Source organism: Rutidosis leptorrhynchoides, chromosome 4, assembly GCF_046630445.1.
Source record: "Rutidosis leptorrhynchoides isolate AG116_Rl617_1_P2 chromosome 4, CSIRO_AGI_Rlap_v1, whole genome shotgun sequence".
In the NCBI taxonomy this organism is placed as follows: domain Eukaryota; kingdom Viridiplantae; phylum Streptophyta; class Magnoliopsida; order Asterales; family Asteraceae; genus Rutidosis; species Rutidosis leptorrhynchoides.
Genome location: NC_092336.1, coordinates 531,190,565 through 531,213,908, shown reverse-complemented (window position 1 = coordinate 531,213,908; position 23,344 = coordinate 531,190,565). Strand labels below are relative to the sequence as shown.

Sequence of the window (23,344 nt, the reverse complement as noted above, 5' to 3'; positions counted from 1 at the left end):
GATTTTGCTTGCAGTCTTTCTAGTGGTCGTTTAGGTAGTATCTTATCTATATGTGATCCTCTTTTTCACCAAATCTAGTATTTTGTGTCATCAATCTTATGTTATTGTTAAGTGTACATGGAAGTATTTATCTGGAAATTTCTTTATGTTCAATATTTATGGTCCACACAATCAATGTGAAAAGGTAGATCTATGGCAGTACCTTGTTGATTTTATGAGGAATCGTGATGGTATTTTTTTTGGGGATTTTAATACCGTTAGATTTGCCTCTGAAAAAAGGTGGTTCTGTTTTTTCTAGTGAAGAAGCTGCTCCATTTAACACTTTTATTTATAAGTATAATCTCATTGATCTTATCCTTGAGGGCCGTTCTTTCACGTGGATGACAAAGGATGAGACCGAGTTTAGTAAATTGAATTGATATTTTTTATTGATGTTGTTCTTAACAGTCTTCTGGATGCCAAAGTAATAGCCTTAGACCGTAATAGATTGAACCACCTCCCGATTATGTTTCCTCAAAGTTGACCATTGTTTCCTCAAAGTTGATTATGGTCATGCGCCATTTAAATTCTTCAAACCCTGGCTATTGTTGAACGATGTTGATAATTGATATTGCTCATTTACACTACATTTCTTAACGCAATATCTACATCGTTTACTCGGTTTTGATCCTCATTGTGCTTAAAAGTGAAGAAATGGGAAAATTCGCGTTCTAAGTACGATTGCAGTCTTAAGTATGAAATTGGTGCAAAATTGACAAATGTTTTGCGCAAAAAGTTCATGAAAACTGCAAAGTGCTGAAAAGCGACCAAGAACGACGTTCCAGTATCCTGGAACGGCGTTCCTATAAGCAGAACGGCTTTCCAAATCACAAGAACGACATTTCGCCTGCAAAAAGGGCATTCTAGGTCTGAAGAACAACGTCCCATTACAAAGGAAATGAAGAAAAGTTGAACAGAGCTTATAAAGGAGGAATTGGGAACGACGTTCCATTTAAAGGAATGAAGTTCCACCATCTAGTGAAACAAAACGACGTTCCATATTAGTGGAACGATGTTCCACTTCAAAGACCAAAGTAACGACATTCCCAATTAAGGAACGGTGTTCCACATACGTTTCCTGGGCAGTTTTTAAATGGAAGTATAAATAGAATGAGAGGGGTTTTTCATAGAGGAAATAGAAGTTTATTTGGAGGCTGGGGTTAATTAGGTTTTGGCAGCTCATTAATTACATCTTAATTAGGGTTTTCACCCAAGTTTTCATCAATTTCATCATCTACATTAAAGATTTGAGGCTAGCTCAATATCTAGGGCTTGTATCTTCATCATCTTCATCTTCTACATCTAGCTTCAAGTTTTATTTTCATAGTTTGGTATAATTTCAACTTTAATCTTTCAATATGATGTTTAGATCTTCTTTTACTTTTATTATTATGTTAGTTCTAGCCATGATTGGGTAGAATCTCATATGTACACTTGATTATGAAGCTTGTAAGTTAAGGATTGTTCAATATTTATGCTATGATTGTGTTTGAATGAAATTTATGAGTTGTTGATTGAGTTGTGTTAGAATTAGCTAGAACTTTTGCTATCTATTGTTTTGGACTTTACTTTGATTATATGAGCTAACTAGTTGTTCAAAGGAATTTGATCAATGAACTAATTCATACTTTAACACTTAGGTGATTTAGACAACCAAATTGGAGATTTCAAGGGATTGAGTTCTTGGTTTGGATTGGTTTTCAATTGGTCCTTAGTCAAAATAGTAAAGTTTTGTTTTCTTAAGGGACTTTGATTACCAAAGAATTTTAAGGGATTTTAATCTAAGTTAAGTACTAATGGCTTTCTCATGATTCAACTAGATCTTATTGATGTAAGCTTATGGGAATTTGCAAATGTTGATTTGATCACTAGAGTTTTGGTAGGGATACTAAGATACACTGTTTGAACACAATTTGGACTTAACTAGTCAAAGGAACAATAAGAATGCTTCAAGTGGATTAGTCAAGTGTGCATGCTTTTAATATTGTTATTCACTAATCATTACGACTTACTTGCTAATATTGCAAGTGTCTTCAAAACATTTTCAAAACAACCCCCCCCCCCCCCCACAACAAAACAAATAAACCTTAGGATAATTATTAGTTTTTCATTAATCCAATTGCCATTAACGCTCTCTTGGGAGGAATCTTAAACGGAAAACTTTCTAATACAAAGATCGAGTCATCGTTTTTCGTTGTTTGTCACTTTAGTCGAGTCCATTTATATTTCAAATCTATGTCTAAATGATGCAAGTATGTGCAAGCATATCAATAACATTATCAACTAAGCTTATTCATTGAATCTTAATATTCCCATTCATTGGAAATTAAAGCAGCTCAAAAGTCACATTAAATCTTGGGTTTCCTGATTTTGATCCACTGATTGCGCGGGGTATGATGAAATCAATGACAACTCGCATTCTATTGGTGCCAAATTAGACAAGGTATAGCGTCCAATGTTGATCGTAGCATGGCTTATCTCTTTTATATGAACGTCTCCAATTAGATAATACTCTGGACATGGACATTACTCACAAATCGGGTGCAAAATGGATTTTAGAGGGTGATGAAAATACTAATTTTTTCATGGATTATTGAACCGTAGACGCCTTATACAAGCTACTTAAGGGATATTTGAGGATGGCTCTTAGATTTCTAATCCATTTCAAGTTAAAGATGCCTTTTTAAATATCTAAGAGACAAGTTTCATACTCGCATCGAGAATATACCTCTTATTCCTTTTTCTAATGCAGCCCCATTATCTGATGTTATTCCTTTTTCTGATCCATCCGACAATCTCAACGAGCTAAAGAAGGATTTAAATCAGTTTAGACTTCGTAATGATCAAGATAGATGAAGATGAAGCATCGAACAAAATGGTTGTTTCTTAATTTGTATAACACCGGCCATTTTTTTTATTACACAGCATAAGTCTTTATTAATAAACACAATATAAGTCACGTCATTGCATTAATTCGTGTAATTAAGTTTAAGTTTACACAACGGGGTTACGTTATTACAAAACATTATTTGAACAAAAGTCCACATCAGAGTTGGGTTGTCAAACATGTCTTCTGCATCAGCACCCATCCCGACTAGCAGTACCTAAACCTGCAAGGGGGTAATTATCTGGGGATTAGCTCACCGCTAAGTGAATGGAATCTATCTAACAGATATAGCTTAAGCCACACACAAGCTATATACTAACAATAACACATGCTAACTACCGATTAGCATACAATAAGACAATACGAGGATCGGCGGCTTGTACGAGCACACGACTCTCAGCTGACTGGGCTTGAGTCTACCGATAGTCCCTGCTACTCAATTCACAGTATAGTTATCCAGATGCAGGGGATACATCATTCACACTATACTCCACAATCAGTAGCCTACGGACCCAACCTCCCCTAGGCACGATTGACCTCGTACGGACTCTAACCTCTCCTAGGCACGGTCTCGAGTCCTCAGTCTCCCTAGGCCCGACTGGTGTCATTCACATAGTGTACACATAATTCACACACAACATCAGGCATACTATATTAGTGTAACATGGCAATCCCTACACTATGCATGGTAAAAGAGTCAACCACAGTAGCATGATATGCTACTTAAACTCTATCCGGAGATAGACCCACTCACCAATTACCAGCAACTGCTCATTTATTATTTCTGAGCTTCCTCCTTGTTCTTATCTCCTGAGAACAACAAAAACCAAGTTAGAGTAGTGTTCCAATCAAAATTAGACACACCAACAGCACATTACAGCAAATCCGTAAAAAAAGCGTTCGCTAAAAATTCACGCTTAACACTTGTGCATTTTCAAATTTACATCCTGAAAATCATAAAAACACATGGACAACATAACGGCTATAAATTAACACTTAGTAAAAATTATTCACTGCAAAAGACCATCGGCCTATGGTCTCTTCCATCGGCCGATCGTCAACACACCATCGGTCGATGGTCACCCCCCATCGGGCGATCGTCAAAATTACATCCGTTGGTCTAGGGTCATACACCATCGGGCGATGGTCTAGTCCATCGGCCGTTCGACACTCACCGTCGGGTGATGGTCCAAGACCATCGGCCGAGGGTAGTTCATCAACTACAGCAGTAACAAAGTGACGGGTTTCAAGCTCAAACCACCAAATCTCGACCTAGGACTCGTTTAAGACCCCAAAATCGAACACATATTTTATAAAAAATGTTTTGAGACATAAACCTACAAAATTTACGCTCAAACAACATCAATTTAAGCACTTTTGACCCAAAAATCACTTTTAACAAAACTTACCTTCAAACTCAATTTACACACTGATTTGGACATGAAACTTGACAAATCTTATCTTGATAGACTCACAACAACACAAGGAATCAGTTTCTTAACTCAAATCAAGAGCCAAATCGAGATTGAGTGATTAGGGTTTTTAAAGAGGTGAAGGTTAGGTACGGAGTGAAGAAGTGAAATTTCTGGAAACATAACAAAATGAGCAGATCAAGGCTTATATATTTGTGCTAAACACAATACCCCATCACACACGGGTATTTACCAGTTATCTAATATCTTTCGCACAAGATTAAGTAACCCAAACGAGGTCCAAATAAAATAAATAAACCTGTTCCGGGACCCTTGTCACAAACTGGTCACAACACAAATATAATAAAACACTAATAAAATAATTAAAATAAAAGCACTTAAGACTAAGCACAATCCTAAGGGCAAAATAGACAACTTACAACTAGCCCGGGTTTTAGTCTGTTACAGTTTGAGGCACTCGCCAATTTCTTGATGAATTCATTCTTCCTACTTTTGTGATTTCTACACAATGGTCTAAAGTTATTCCAATTATTGTGAATATATGACGTCTTCTTTTAAATCGGCTTCTAAACATGTTCAATTTATCCATGTGGGGTTGGATACTTGGACATATATACCTTCCATTGTGTTTCCTTTATGTAGCGTTGGAGGAGAGTTTTGCGATCACTTATTTATAACTTGTAACAATGCTTCTTCCCTTTAGAATCGTATATTCACATGGACTTCTTTACATACAAATCACTTCGACATGGGAGAGGATATCTTCGATTTGTGGGACAGCCTGAATGGTACCAACTAGTATAAAACTCATTTGTTTTACATTTTATTTCTAACTCTTTGGTGGATTTGGCGCCTTAGAAATGTAACGTTCTTTGGTTCTAATGAAATCAGGAAAATTGAGGTCTTTGATTTCATAAGACTCTCATCTTTTTCCTGGTTACAGTCTACAAGTAGTTATGCGCCTTAATCTGACAAACTCGCAACGTAATCCTTTGTAATATTTATAGCTTCTTTCTCGTTTTTAATAAAACTCTTTTTGCAACTAAAAATAATGAGTCGAGTTGACTCATTAAAAATTCAATTCGAGCCGAGCCGATCCTAAACGAGCTTGAGCTCAAGCTTATATTTTGAAGCTCGTTTAGTAACGAGTCTGAACTTTAGCTTCGTATCTTGAACTCGAACAAACTTGCAAGTCTAAACGGATTTTTTATTATATACACTAATTACTATTTTATAGGAGTAATAATATAATTATAGTACTCCCTCCGTCCCATTTCTATTGTCCAGTATTTCTTTTTGAGATGTTCCAAATTAATTGTCGACTTTCATAAATGGAAAAGAATAATATGGTAAAGTTCTTTTGTGCCCCTATTTTATACATGTAAGACAAAAAGAGGGGTAAAAAGCAAGGGGGTAAAGCTAGAAAGTAAACAAAACTGTACATGTTTCAGTCACTTTTACTTAAACTGTGGGTTTTTTATTCTGGAGACAATACATATGGGACGGAGGGAGTAATATATATATATATATATATATATATATATATATATATATATATATATATATATATATATATATATATATATATATATATATATATATATATAACTGTGGGTTTTTTATTCTGGAGACAATACATATGGGACGGAATATATATATATATATATATATATATATATATATATATATATATATATATATATATATATATATATATATATATATATATATATATATATATATATGGAGAGAGAGAGACAAACCTATATATGGAGAGAACCTAGAGAACTTAGTGTATATATACACATACTGAGAATCCCCAAACAGATCAAGGTGAGTCTGTACATAGCTCTATAAGTTCTCCTATCAAAATTTCTTGATGGATCTTTTCAATATATATATATATATATATATATATATATATATATATATATATATATATATATATATACTAGGTTTTAGAGTCCGTGCGTTGCACGAGTGTGTAAAAAACCGTGCAAAAATTGTAATAGATTATATCATTCAAGTATGTAAATAAAGAAAGTTAATAAAAAGTTAGAGCCCGTGCGTTGCACAGGTGGGTAAAATAATCGTGCAAAATTAATTGGCTTTTTCAAACAATTATTCTTTTGAGTTTAAGAGCTCGTGGTATTAATAAATTTTAAAAGTTTTTTGAGTTTAAGAGCCTGTGGTGTTGACAAATTTTAAAAGTTCTTTCGAGTTTAAGAGCTAGTGGTGTTGACAAATTTTAAAAGTGGTTTTGGGTGGTGTTAGTAACTTATCGTCAACAATTTTTTTATTTTTCACCATTAATATCAATTATATACTACATAATATTTAGAGAAAATATGAGTCAATTGAAAATTTGTCATGGAATGTGTCATATGAAAACACGTTACTAAAGTCGAGGTTATATTATATCTATATATCTAAAAGATAGAGGGGAATAGGGAAGTTTAAAAGCTTCACAAACTTATCTCAAACATTTTATTTTTTATAATTCAACCACATTCTCTATAATAGTTAAATCCATAGTTTTTATAAACTTTTCACATTTTATAATTTAACCATAAACCTTCTCATTCATTATAAATCCCCACACAATTTTTACTATCTAATAACTACTTATTATTATTATTATTATTATTATTATTATTATTATTATTATTATTAAATCAACCACATAATTTTCCACTTTATTATTATTTAACTTTTTTCTTATTATAAATTAACTACGTAACTCATTTTTTAATAACTGTTTTATTTTTATTATATATATATATATATATATATATATATATATATATATATATATATATATATATATATATATATATATATATATATATATTATATCAATAGTTTTTCCTATTTTATTAAATAGTCTGTACCAATCGTTGATGTACGTCTCACTTTATTGATTGAGCATTTGGATCTTTTCTCTCGACAAGACGAAAAGTAAAACAAAAAATGATGAATAATTACTTTCACGCTTATTACAAATCAATCACATAACTATTTTTTGGTCCTTCTTCAACAAAAAAGAAAAAAATGATAAATAATTACTTTCTCAATAATTAACTATATAATTAATATTAATCAAGGGTGAAGAACCGGCGCAAAGTCAGGTCGTCCAACTAGTTTGTTCTATGTTATCATTATATAATATATATATAATAAATCTTGTTAACATGTCATTATATTAAATTAAAAATTAAAAGTACAATATAAACAATTACGATATTTAGAATGTAAATGTTGATTATTTTATTGAACGGATAAAATCTATATATTTATATATATTATAAATTTATAAATAAAATGAAATGATATGATTTATATAATATAAATGTTAGAAAAACTTTTTTTAAAATCATTTCTAGTACTCGTTAATAAATAAATATTCCATTCCATTCCATTCAAGTAGGAGTAATTTTCCTTCTTCCCCCAAGCATCATTATATTAAAATCTTTTTCAATTTTGTAGCCAAAATTTTAGCCACTATGGCCGCTCATATTTACACCAAACACAAGTCTTCTTTTTATATTTAATATATAATATATATTAATTAATTGTAATCTATACAAATTTATGTAAATCTATATCTATATATATATACTAGTATTATGAGTCCGTGCGTTGCACGACATTTGCATAAATTAGTAATTGATAACGTTAATATTGATACTTATCAAATGTATAATACAATCACAATAAAAAAATCTTTTATTACTTATAACATTTGTATCGCAAACATAAGTATTGAATACTAACGCATAGATTATGATCCCATCCGTTGGAATTATTGTAGCTTCAATTGAAAAATAATCGATAAAACATCAAACATGAGTCCCCAAAAAAATTGTTTTAAAATTAATCGTTAAGAATAATACTTTATATATATCTCTAATTGTATATATGTTTTTAGTGCAAACTAATTCCATTATATCAAAATTTCAAACGAAGCAGATGAGACATACATCTAAATATCTATAAGGATTATCAGATAACCATTTTAACTTCAATTGATAACACGAGCCTGTGTTTTATATAATATTCTACAAATATTATATTAACTTAACTTTTAAATTTATGCGCTAATTATAAATTAATTTTATATTATATAAATATCATTTAATATTATAATATTAATAAAGAATCATCTATTTTATAATTTTGATTACAATAAAAAACATTGTAAATGTTTTTTTAATATATGACAATTATATACGTATAAATATTATCTATATGTATATTAAATCAATGTATTGTTTAAAAAAAGATTATTTATTATCATTTAAAACAATTTCAAACCCATGGGGTTTTTTTTCCGGATCCATTGAGAATTCAAATCCGGTCCGCCTGCCCCTCAGATGGTTAAAGGATCAAGTTCATGTAATGCGATTCGGGTTTCCTCCCGAACGCGTGTGTGTGTGCAAATGATGAGTGTCGTTGAAATAAATGATACACTGATACAAAGTTTGTCGTTAAAAAAAACAATTTCATAATAATAATACAATATATAATATTAATATTAATATTATATTATATTATATGATAATATAATATAATATTTTATGTAATAAATTCTGTAAATTACACTAAATTAGGAAATATAATAATTCGATTAATAGATGAAAATAACTGATAGACTAACACGTGGCAAAAATAACTGAGGAGTTGACACGTGACAGGATTTAACCAGGAGTTGACACGTAAGATTATTATCACACGCTTTATATAATGTATAGATTAAATTATAATGAATAAATAATTCAATATAAAAACAAAATCACACCTAACCAAAAACCTTTTTGATTATATATATATATATATATATATATATATATATATATATATATATATATATATATATATATATATATATATATATATATATATATATATATATATTATTACTAAACTATTTAAACTAAATACTAAATTTTATTATATGTGAACCAAAATAAATAATTAAATTGAATAATATTAAATAAAATATATCACATAATAAACGAGTCAAATTCAAAACTTAAATATTACTTTGGTTGAAATAGAGTCGTGCATCATTTAATCATTTAATATTAATAATTACAAAAGATGTATTATATGAACCAGTCTTGCAAATTCATTTAATATTAATAATTACAAATCTAATAAAACGGTGCATCTTGAAGAACAAGGTCGTAATTTAATTTGCAAAGTAAACCATTAATAAATAATGAGGGCCCAACACTCTTGTATACCCGTAGATATCCAGCGACTATCTATAAAGAGGTATTCTTTCAAATGTCAACTCACACATCTTCGATGTTTTAAATTTTGTTCGTGTAGGGTAATATAATCGATAATTAGATAAATTATTAAATCGTGATATTATTTTCCGAAAGTAAATATTCGATCCTTATTGTATGAGTTTCACGAACATCCATGCTCATACTCATTTCTATTTAAGTTTATCCATATCCGTATAATCTTCATTTAGGTTTATCCATATCAATAAATAAGATGGTGGATCAAATGGATATCCACCGGATCAGGTGTCTATTGTCATCCCTTCGTACCTAGATGCCCGAAGTCCTGTTTTCTATTGCCATCCCTTCGTACCTAGATGCCCGAAGACCTGTTTTCTTGGAAAAGTAGAAACGACTCGTTTTAGCCATACATACAGAATGTTTACTTTAGGTAACAAATTTGCATCTCTTTTATCTATAGAATTAACCCAACACGTACTCAGTAACTTTAAATGGGTCAAAGGCAAATGTTTGATCCCAAAATGACAAACATGACCAGCATTAGTTAGGTTACGATTTGATAACTCAAAAGCATTATATACTTGCTCAAAAATGCATTAAAGATTTAAAGTTACTGTATTGTAATGCATGGATCTATAACATTTATACCTCAACGGCCAACGCACTCCCAACTTTTTAAGGCCCCTCAGGCGACTGACATTAATTGACCACAGTAAAAAGTTGAACAGAAAACCAACTATAGTCCAATCCATATTTGAGGCTTAACCCCACCCGAAATGCATTATCGATTAAGTTTTGATTACTGCATATTTGTCCAATCAATCAAAAAGTTCAGCTAAGGTAATGAAAAGATATTAGAAAGAAATAAACGCTTTAGCTATTCAAACGATAAAACGTAAACAGCAGGACTTTATGGGGAGATCAATCACTAATCCCAGAACCCGAAAAAGGATAACGAAAACTATGAATCAAGCAGGTGAAGGCTGTTCGACATGAGATGTAAAGGGGATTGGCTTTGTTGGTGCTGGCAAACGGACGATGCTATCAACTTTGTCCATCTGTTTAGGTGGAGGTCTTGCTACTTTTGGTAACAGTCTACCCTTCTTCTCAAACCACTCAGGTTTTAGTAGAGCACGAAAAGCGAGCTTGTTGTAGTAAACTTTTCTCACGGATCCACCAGCTGCTTCAAACAGCTTCATTTGCACGAACTGTCACACTTGACACCTGCAAATTATATTTTGTTGCATAAGCAAGCAGCAAAATTATTGAAAAAGGTTGTATGTAACAAGTTATCATGCAAGTATTTATAATCTTCATAGTCCAGAGATGATTAAGAGATTTTAGTCAACATAAAGTAAACAGCAAGACACTTCTAGCTGGTTTTGCCCAAATGGTCAAAGATGCGTCAACTTCGGCTTGTTTCATTGGTCTTCGGGTTTATTTGGGCAAGCAACCCACTCAAGAATTTACAAATCATAATAGGTTTGATCAGGATGGATTGACCCGCTATTTAATTCTTTTTTGGTTTAACTACAAACAAATTTTAAGAACTAGATATGATCACAAGGCTATACTACTAAAATATTAATCTGCCTTTTAGGACTAAACTAATATAGGAGACTAGTACAGGGTAGCAAGCATTTACTTCTCATGACCCATAACAAAAATTTAAACCTACATTATTGATCAGACAATGAGGGCTTCTCCTTTTAAAAATACTTTCATTTTCGGTGAAAACTGCTATTTTATACCATGAGCATCTTGGCTTAAAAAGGCAATAGGTGCTTCAAGGAGCTGGGGACAAATATGAGAGCCTCAAAAAGATGAAACACCTATAATGTATAACATACACATTTGCTTCATTATAACATCTTACATCTTATCATGCTTAAGTGTCACAAATACTTCGCTTGCATGCTAAAAATATTTAAAATTTAAAGTATTTGGTGTTTCAGACTATGAAGACTTGAGCTGTTTAGTTGTTTCAGGGGCTTACACATAGGATAAAAATAGCCAATTAGAGCATATAGTAAAAAGAAACACAAAATTACTTTTAAAAAACCCCACTAATTACACAAGGCGCCTTAGTCGCCGCCTTGTGTAAATCTCTCGCACCCCAAGGTCCTATGCCTAATGCCTAAAGGGGCCCAGCGCCTAAGCACATTTTTTAAAACCAAGTGAACCGGATACCTTAAAATCCTTCAATAATGATATGTTGGCAAAATCTTATTGGCTATTTTGGGTGACATGAATTAAATCTTAAACAGAACCATCACAACTTATGTAATTACTACAAACAACAAATAACTTCAACCTAAAACAGAACTATCGCAACTTCTATCAAAGCCATAAGCAAAATAGATCCAATCTTAAGCACTAGTGAACCGAAAAAACATGATGTATTAGAATTGAAGAAACAATACGAGGTATCATCAATACTATATGAAACAAAAAGATGACCTCAAGATGAATTGGCCACTGAATCTGTTCTGCACCACGCCCCATCAACCTCACTCCATCTCTAATTTGCTTTCCTATTGCCCCTGTATCCTATTTCAAAACACGATGCTAAAGATTTGATATAATAATAAAAGTAGTCTGAAAAGGATGATTAATATGATACAATACAATAATGCCTTGAGAGTTTTCATTGTGATGAGCTCTGAAGAGTCGATCTTCCCTGCATTAATCAGCCTTGCAATCTTTCCGAAACCAACTGGCTGCAAAAAGCAAACAGTTATCTTATGTTGAAAATCCGTTTGCAGCAGAAACTGATTCATAGAAAGGAAACGAGCCTATTCCATGTGACATTATCACCGTATCCGGATCCAACATTTAAGATAAACTGTTAGTTAGTCTGTAAGGAAAACCGTAATTTATGACCGTCATATATCTCTTGATGCCACATTTGGATATATAACACTCCTGAACAAGTACCTAAGCCACAAGTTTCTACTATACTTAGCATACATTTCATATATATTTAGATTTCCAACAGTATATAAATAGGTAGATACAAATCGCTTTCTAGCTTACACACCAATATAAGAATAGATGCGTAGTATATAATAGTAAAGTATATTTCTAAACTTATTCGATGACGATCTCTAGTCTGAAAAACTATGTGGGGCTACGAAATACAATCATATACCTAAAGCAATAACAAAACATACTAGCAAAACTAGCGGCAACATAATGTTAGTGTATATAAGCTTATTCTATAATAACATTTTAATTTCAAGACGCAAACGAATTGTCTTACTTTATTCTATAATAATAGTGAGCTATTATGTGTTAAAATTGATGTAAAACCATACATCAAAACTATATTATACATATAATATAAACATTAATGAAATGAAATGAAATTGAAAATATGATGATATGATACCTGAAATTCAAGTGAAAATGGATTATTAAAACCTCTTTTGGGCATTCTACGTCTCAAAGGAGTTTGACCACCTTCAAAACCAAACTTATGAGTACCTCTTGCTTTCTGACCTTTATGACCCCGACCCGCAGTTTTTCCTTTACCCGACCCGATCCACGACCTATTTTTGTTTTCTGTTTCGTTGCACCTTTGTTATTTCTCAAATCGTTTAAGCTCAACAAACTACTGTAAGCTCGATACTTCGAACCGCCAAATGAATTGCAAAAAATTGGTTTCTGGATAACAACGTGTTATTGTAAATTGTTGGAGTCGATTTGATTACGGTGTGAATCGAAGCATATTTAATTGTGTTTGATAATAGTACACCGAATGGGATTCTTGCTCTACTCAACAACATTTGATTGATTGATTTGATTTGATTTCTGGAGTTATTTTTCTTCTGCAAATTGTGATGAATACTACTAATTCGAGGGTTTTGGTAACTTTGATTTAGTTGAACATGACGATGGAAATGGGGCTGAAATATTATATAGCAATGCTGGCCCAAGTAATAATAATTTGGAGCACTAAATTTCCTTTTTGAATTGGTAGTCCATTGTCGGTAATCGGGATAAAAAGTTAGGATAAAATCCATCGCAAAATAGCTCAGAGTAAGGGCCCGATTTCACACTTGCTTAAAATTATTACACTTGGGATGTGTTTGGCACAAGAGCTTGTGGGAACTTATGAGAGCTTATGAGAGTTTGAGCTTATGATTTTAATAAGCTTCAAGTAATAAGCTTTGTTTGGTAGACATAAAAAGGGTGTGTTTGGGTGAGGAGCTTGTCGGAGCTTATGGGAGCTTATAGGAGCTTGAGCTTATGATTTTAATAAGCTCCAAGTCATAAGCTTCGTTTGGTAGACAAAAAAAGTAGAGCTTATGAAAATCATAAGCTCTGGAAAAATAAGCTACTTTTGTAACACCCTAGGCAAATCCCACATCGCCCACGAACATGAGTGATCATGGGATTATAAGGTAATACTCACGCTTAAATGACACAACGCGTTTTGGGATCACAGGCTGAGTAGAAGTGCGAGTACGTTGTGGTTAAGCGTGCTCGGGCGAGAGCACTACCAGGATGGGTGACCTCCTGGGAAAGTGCTTCTCGTGTGTGGTCGCCAAGAAAAAGTCGTGCGCCTGCGGGCAAAGCGGACAATATTGTGGTCATGTTAAGCTGGGGTGTTACAGAATGGTATCAGAGCCACTCATGTGCCGTTGGGGGTGGTGGGGCAAACCTCATCGAGGACGATGAGTCCCTAAGGGGGGGTGAATGTAACACCCTAGGCTTATTAATGGATAAGTTTACGATGAGTCCCGTTCTTATTGATTAAAAACGTTCCATATTAATTGATTTCGTTGCGAGGTTTTGACCTCTATATGAGACGTTTTTCAAAGACTGCATTCATTTTTAAAACAAACCATAACCTTTATTTCATAAATAAAGGTTTAAAAAAAACTTTACGTAGATTATCAAATAATGATAATCTAAAATATCCTGTTTACACACGACCATTACATAATGGTTTACAATACAAATATGTTACATCGAAATCAGTTTCTTGAATGCAGTTTTTACACAATATCATACAAACATGGACTCCAAATCTTGTCCTAATTTTAGTATGCAACAGCGGAAGCTCTTAATAATCACCTGAGAATAAACATGCTTAAAACGTCAACAAAAATGTTGGTGAGTTATAGGTTTAACCTATATATATCAAATCATAATAATAGACCACAAGATTTCATATTTCAATACACATCCCATACATAGAGATAAAAATCATTCATATGGTGAACACCTGGTAACCGACATTCACAATATGTATATAAGAATATCCCCATCATTCCGGGATCCTCCTTCGGACATGATTAAAATTTTCGAAGTACTAAAGCATCCGGTACTTTGGATGGGGTTTGTTAGGCCCAATAGATCTATCTTTAGGATTCGCGTCAATTAGGGTGTCTGTTCCCTAATTCTTAGATTACCAGACTTAATAAAAAGGGGCATATTCGATTTCGATAATTCAACCATAGAATGTAGTTTCACGTACTTGTGTCTATTTTGTAAATCATTTATAAAACCTGCATGTATCCTCATCCCAAAAATATTAGATTTTTAAAAGTGGGACTATAACTCACTTTCACAGATTTTTACTTCGTTGAGAAGTAAGACTTGGCCACTGGTTGATTCACGAACCTATAACAATATATACATATATATCAAAGTATGTTCAAAATATATTTACAACACTTTTAATATATTTTGATGTTTTAAGTTTATTAAGTCAGTTGTCCTCGTTAGTAACCTACAACTAGTTGTCCACAGTTAGATGTACAGAAATAAATCGATAAATATTATCTTGAATCAATCCACGACCCAGTGTATACGTATCTCAGTATTGATCACAACTCAAACTATATATATTTTGGAATCAACCTCAACCCTGTATAGCTAACTCCAACATTCACATATAGAGTGTCTATGGTTGTTCCGAAATATATATAGATGTGTCGACATGATAGGTCGAAACATTGTATACGTGTCTATGGTATCTCAAGATTACATAATATACAATACAAGTTGATTAAGTCATGGTTGGAATAGATTTGTTACCAATTTTCACGTAGCTAAAATGAGAAAAATTATCCAATCTTGTTTTACCCATAACTTCTTCATTTTAAATCCATTTTGAGTGAATCAAATTGCTATGGTTTCATATTGAACTCTATTTTATGAATCTATACAGAAAAAGTATAGGTTTATAGTCGGAAAAATAAGTTACAAGTCGTTTTTGTAAAGGTAGTCATTTCAGTCGAAAGAACGACGTCTAGATGACCATTTTAGAAAACATACTTCCACTTTGAGTTTAACCATAATTTTTGGATATAGTTTCATGTTCATAATAAAAATCATTTTCTCAGAATAAAAACTTTTAAATCAAAGTTTATCATAGTTTTTAATTAACTAACCCAAAACAGCCCGCGGTGTTACTACGACGGCGTAAATCCGGTTTTACGGTGTTTTTCGTGTCTCCAGGTTTTAAATCATTAAGTTAGCATATAATATAGATATAGAACATGTTTTTAGTTGATTTTAAAAGTCAAGTTAGAAGGATTAACTTTTGTTTGCGAACAAGTTTAGAATTAACTAAACTATGTTCTAGTGATTACAAGTTTAAACCTTCGAATAAGATAGCTTTATATGTATGAATCGAATGATGTTATGAACATCATTACTACCTTAATTTCCTTGGATAAACCTACTGGAAAAGAGAAAAATGGATCTAGCTTCAACGGATCCTTGGATGGCTCGAAGTTCTTGAAGCAGAATCATGACACGAAAACAAGTTCAAGTAAGATCATCACTTGAAATAAGATTGTTATAGTTATAGAAATTGAACCAAAGTTTGAATATGATTATTACCTTGTATTAGAATAATAACCTACTGTAAGAAACAAAGATTTCTTGAGGTTGGATGATCACCTTACAAGATTGGAAGTGAGCTAGCAAACTTGAAAGTATTCTTGATTTTATGTAACTAGAACTTGTAGAATATATGAAGAACACTAAGAACTTGAAGATAGAACTTGAGAGAGATCAATTAGATGAAGAAAATTGAAGAATGAAAGTGTTTGTAGGTGTTTTTGGTCGTTGGTGTATGGATTAGATATAAAGGATATGTAATTTTGTTTTCATGTAAATAAGTCATGAATGATTACTCATATTTTTGTAATTTTATGAGATATTTCATGCTAGTTGCCAAATGATGATTCCCACATGTGTTAGGTGACTCACATGGGCTTCTAAGAGCTGATCATTGGAGTGTATATACCAATAGTACATACATCTAAAAGCTGTGTATTGTACGAGTACGAATACGGGTGCATACGAGTAGAATTGTTGATGAAACTGAACGAGGATGTAATTGTAAGCATTTTTGTTAAGTAGAAGTATTTTGATAAGTGTATTGAAGTCTTTCAAAAGTGTATAAATACATATTAAAACACTACATGTATATACATTTTAACTGAGTCGTTAAGTCATCGTTAGTCGTTACATGTAAGTGTTGTTTTGAAACCTTTAGGTTAACGATCTTGTTAAATGTTGTTAACCCAATGTTTATAATATCAAATGAGATTTTAAATTATTATATTATCATGATATTATCATGTATGAATATCTCTTAATATGATATATATACATTAAATGTCTTTACAACGATAATCGTTACATATATGTCTCGTTTAAAAATCATTAAGTTAGTAGTCTTGTTTTTACATATGTAGTTCATTGTTAATATACTTTATGATATGTTTTCTTATCATAGTATCATGTTAGCTATATATATATCCATATATATGTCATCATATAGTTTTTACAAGTTTTAACGTTCGTGAATCACCGATCAACTTGGGTGGTCAATTGTCTATATGAAACATATTTCAATTAATCAAGTCTTAACAAGTTTGATTGCTTAACATGTTGGAAACATTTAATCATGTAAATATCAATCTCAATTAATATATATAAACATGGAAAAGTTCGGGTCACTACAGTACCTGCCCGTTAAATAAATTTCGTCCCGAAATTTTAATCTGTTGAAGGTGTTGACGAATCTTCTGAAAATAGATGCGGGTATTTCTTCTTCATCTGATCTTCACGCTCCCAGGTGAACTCGGGTCCTCTACGAGCATTCCATCGAACCTTAACAATCGGTATCTTGTTTTGTTTAAGTCTCTTAACCTCACGATCCATTATTTCGACGGGTTCTTCAATGAATTGAAGTTTTTCATTGATTTGGATTTCGTCCAACGGAATAGTGAGATCTTCTTTAGCAAAATATTTCTTCAAATTTGAGACGTGGAAAGTGTTATGTATAGCCGCGAGTTGTTGAGGTAGCTCCAGTTGGTAAGCTACTGGTCCGACACGATCTATAATCTTGAATGGTCCAATGTACCTTGGATTTAGTTTCCCCCGTTTACCAAATCGAACAACGCCTTTCCAAGGTGAAACCTTAAGCATGACCATTTCTCCAATTTCAAACTCTATATCTTTTCTTTTACTGTCGGCGTAGCTCTTTTGTCGACTCTGGGCGGTTTTCAATCTTTGTTGAATTTGGATGATTTTCTCGGTAGTTTCTTGTATTATCTCCGGACCTGTAATCTGTCTATCCCCCACTTCACTCCAACAAATTGGAGACCTGCACTTTCTACCATAAAGTGCTTCAAATGGCGCCATCTCAATGCTTGAATGGTAGCTGTTGTTGTAGGAAAATTCTGCTAACGGTAGATGTCGATCCCAACTGTTTCCGAAATCAATAACACATGCTCGTAGCATGTCTTCAAGCGTTTGTATCGTCCTTTCGCTCTGCCCATCAGTTTGTGGATGATAGGCAGTACTCATGTCTAGACGAGTTCCTAATGCTTGCTGTAATGTCTGCCAGAATCTTGAAATAAATCTGCCATCCCTATCAGAGATAATAGAGATTGGTATTCCATGTCTGGAGACGACTTCCTTCAAATACAGTCGTGCTAACTTCTCCATCTTGTCATCTTCTCTTTTTGGCAGGAAGTGTGCTGATTTGGTGAGACGATCAACTATTACCCAAATAGTATCAAAACCACCTGCAGTCCTTGGCAATTTAGTGATGAAATCCATGGTAATGTTTTCCCATTTCCATTCTGGGATTTCGGGTTGTTGAAGTAGACCTGATGGTTTCTGATGCTCAGCTTTGACCTTAGAACACGTCAAACATTCTCCTACGTATTTAGCAACATCGGCTTTCATACCCGACCACCAAAAATGTTTCTTGAGATCCTTGTACATCTTCCCCGTTCCAGGATGTATTGAGTATCTGGTTTTATGAGCTTCTCTAAGTACCATTTCTCTCATATCTCCAAATTTTGGTACCCAAATCCTTTCAGCCCTATACCGGGTTCCATCTTCCCGAATATTAAGATGCTTCTCCGATCCTTTGGGTATTTCATTCTTTAAATTTCCCTCTTTTAAAACTCCTTGTTGCGCCTCCTTTATTTGAGTAGTAAGGTTATTATGAATCATTATATTCATAGATTTTACTCGAATGGGTTCTCTGTCCTTCCTGCTCAAGGCATAGGCTACCACATTTGCCTTCCCCGGGTGGTAACGAATCTCAAAGTCGTAATCATTCAATAATTCAATCCACCTACGCTGCCTCATATTCAGTTGTTTCTGATTAAATATGTGTTGAAGACTTTTGTGGTCGGTATATATAATACTTTTGACCCCATATAAGTAGTGCCTCTAAGTCTTTAATGCAAAAACAACCGCGCCTAATTCCAAATCATGCGTCGTATAATTTTGTTCGTGAATCTTCAATTGTCTAGACGCATAAGCAATCACCTTCGTTCGTTGCATTAATACACAACCGAGACCTTGCTTTGATGCATCACAATAAATCACAAAATCATCATTCCCTTCAGGCAATGACAATATAGGTGCCGTAGTTAGCTTTTTCTTCAATAACTGAAACGCTTTCTCTTGTTCATCATTCCATTCAAATTTCTTCCCTTTATGCGTTAATGCAGTCAAGGGTTTTACTATTCTGGAAAAGTCTTGGATGAACCTTCTGTAGTAACCAGCTAGTCCTAAAAACTGGCGTATGTGTTTCGGAGTTTTCGGGGTTTCCCACTTTTCAACAGTTTCTATCTTTGCCGGATCCACCTTAATACCTTCTTTGTTCACTATGTGACCGAGGAATTGAACTTCTTCCAACCAAAATGCACACTTTGAAAACTTAGCGTACAATTCTTCCTTCCTCAATACTTCTAACACCTTTCTCAAATGTTCACCGTGTTCTTGGTCATTCTTTGAGTAAATAAGTATGTCATCAATGAAAACAATGACAAACTTGTCAAGGTATGGTCCACACACTCGGTTCATAAGGTCCATGAACACAGCTGGTGCATTAGTTAAACCAAACGGCATGACCATAAACTCATAATGACCGTAACGTGTTCTGAAAGCAGTCTTTGGAATATCATCTTCTTTCACCCGCATTTGATGATACCCAGAACGTAAGTCAATCTTTGAATAAACAGACGAGCCTTGTAGTTGATCAAATAAGTCGTCGATTCTCGGTAGTGGGTAGCGGTTCTTGATGGTAAGTTTGTTCAACTCTCGGTAGTCGATACACAACCTGAATGTACCATCTTTCTTCTTGACAAACAAAACAGGAGCTCCCCACGGTGATGTGCTTGGTCGAATGAAACCACGCTCTAAAAGTTCTTGTAATTGGCTTTGCAGTTCTTTCATCTCGCTGGGTGCGAGTCTGTAAGGAGCACGAGCTATTGGTGCAGCTCCTGGTACAAGATCTATTTGAAATTCAACGGATCGATGTGGGGGTAATCCCGGTAATTCTTTCAGAAATACATCGGGAAATTCTTTTGCAATGGGAACATCATTGATGCTCTTTTCTTCAGTTTGTACTTTCTCGACGTGTGCTAGAACAGCATAGCAACCTTTTCTTATTAGTTTTTGTGCCTTCAAATTACTAATAAGATGTAGCTTCGTGTTGCCCTTTTCTCCGTACACCATTAAGGGTTTTCCTTTTTCTCGTATAATGCGAATTGCATTTTTGTAACAAACGATCTCTGCTTTCACTTCTTTCAACCAGTCCATACCGATTATCACATCAAAATTCCCTAACTCTACTGGTATCAAATCAATCTTAAATGTTTGCTAACTAGTTTAATTTCTCGATTCCGACATATATTATCTGCTGAAATTAATTTACCATTTGCTAATTCGAGTAAAAATTTACTATCCAAAGGCGTCAATGGACAACTTAATTTAGCACAAAAATCTCTACTCATATAGATTCTATCCGCACCCGAATCAAATAAAACGTAAGCAGATTTATTGTCAATAAGAAACGTACCCGTAACAAGCTCCGGGTCTTCCTGTGCCTCTGCCGCATTAATATTGAAAACTCTTCCGCGGCCTTGTCCATTCGTGTTCTCCTGGTTCGGGCAATTTCTAATGATGTGGCCCGGTTTTCCACATTTATAACAAACTACATTGGCATAACTTGCTCCGACACTACTTGCTCCGCCATTACTCGTTCCGACACCATTTGTTCCTTTCGTTCTATTAACCCCTGGTCCGTAGACCTCACACTTCGCTGCGCTATGACCATTTCTTTTACACTTGTTGCAAAATTTGGTGCAGAACCCCGAGTGATACTTTTCACACCTTTGGCATAGCTGCTTCTGATTGTTGTTGTTGTTGCGGTTATTATTGTTGTTGGGATGATTGTTGTAGTTGCTGCTGTTGTTGTTGTTGTTGTTGTTGTTGTTGGGCCGTTTGTTGTAGTTGCGATTGATGTTGCGATTGCTGGGATAATTGTTGCGATTATTGTTGTAATTGCTGTTGTTGTTGTATTGGTGATTCTTATCACCGTTTTCCTCCCACTTTCTTTTGACTTGCTTCACATTGGTCTCTTCAGCAGTCTGTTCTTTAATTCTTTCTTCAATCTGGTTCACTAGTTTGTGAGCCATTCTACATGCCTGTTGTATGGAGGCGGGTTCGTGTGAACTTATATCTTCTTGGATTCTTTCCGGTAATCCTTTCACAAACGCGTCGATCTTCTCTTCCTCATCTTCGAACGCTCCCGGACACAATAGGCACAATTCTGTGAATCGTCTTTCGTACGTGGTAATATCAAATCCTTGGGTTCGTAACCCTCTAAGTTCTGTCTTGAGCTTATTGACCTCGATTCTGGGACGGTATTTCTCATTCATCAAGTGCTTGAATGCTGACCACGGTAGTGCGTACGCATCGTCTTGTCCCACTTGCTCTAGATAGGTATTCCACCATGTTAACGCAGAACCTGTGAAGGTATGCGTAGCGTACTTCACTTTGTCCTCTTCAGTACACTTACTTATGGCAAACACCGATTCGACCTTCTCGGTCCACCGTTTCAATCCAATCGGTCCTTCGGTTCCATCAAATTCCAAAGGTTTGCAGGCAGTGAATTCTTTGTAGGTGCATCCTACACGATTTCCTGTACTGCTAGATCCAAGGTTATTGTTGGTATGTAGCGCAGCCTGTACTGCGGCTATGTTTGAAGCTAGAAAAGTACGAAATTCCTCTTCATTCATATTCACGGTGTGTCGAGTAGTCGGTGCCATTTCCTTCAAAATAGTCAAATGGAACAAGTTAATCATACAGAATATTAAGAGTAGTTAATAGTATTTCGTAGCATAATATGAACTCATTTATAAAAGCTTTTTCTTCATATTAGCGTTTTATAAGTTTAAATTCGGGTAGTACCTACCCGTTAAGTTCATACTTAGTAGCTAATATACAATTCAGCTACTACAATTCTATATGAAAAACTGATTATAATAATATTTCGCGTTCAAACTTTTACACAATATTTTACAAACTTACAATACCGCTTATTTTACATATAGCATGAAATATAGCACACAATAAATTTGATACAAGATGGTTGTGAAGATAATTCTAGCTAGTACACAAGTCGTTCAGCAAAGGCAATAAAGACACGTAATTCATACGTCCAGAAACAAGTCATGCATTCTGGTTTTACTAGGATTACTTCCCATCCTTGGTCTTGTAGAACATAACCGTTATGGCCGTTGATAAGACAGCGTGTTGTAACGTCGTCAAAGGGACGAGGGTTACGTAATGTCCAACAGTCCCGTAACAATCTAAAAACCTCATTTCTTACCCCAATTACCGACTCCGTCACTTGTGGGAACGTTTTGTTTAATAGTTGTAGCCCGATGTTCTTGTTCTCACTTTGGTGAGAAGCGAACATTACTAATCCGTAAGCATAACATGCTTCTTTATGTTGCATGTTAGCCGCTTTTTCTAAATCACGAAGTCCAATATTCGGATATATTGAGTCAAAATAATTTCTTAACCCATTGCGTAAAATAGCATTTGGGTTCCCCGCAATATATGCGTCAAAGTAAACACATCGTAACTTATGGATTTCCCAATGTGATATCCCCCATCTTTCGAACGAAAGCCTTTTATAAACCAAGGCATTCTTGGAACGTTCTTCGAATGTCTTACAAACTGATCTCGCCTTAAATAGTTGTGCCGAAGAATTCTGACCGACTCTAGACAAGATTTCATCAATCATGTCTCCGGGTAGGTCTCTTAAAATATTGGGTTGTCTATCCATTTTGTGTTTTTATACTGTAAAATAGACAAGAGTTAGATTCATAAAAAAAAATACTTATTAATACAAGCAATTTTTACATATATCATAAAGCATAAGCACA

The 23,344-nt window shown here is 33.9% G+C and overlaps 1 pseudogene; it reads right to left on the bottom strand.

Moving 5' to 3' along the window:
• Positions 1–10,296: 10,296 nt before the first annotated feature.
• Positions 10,297–13,295, bottom strand: LOC139842571 (uncharacterized; annotated as a pseudogene).
• Between the last annotated feature and the right edge of the window lie 10,049 nt (positions 13,296–23,344).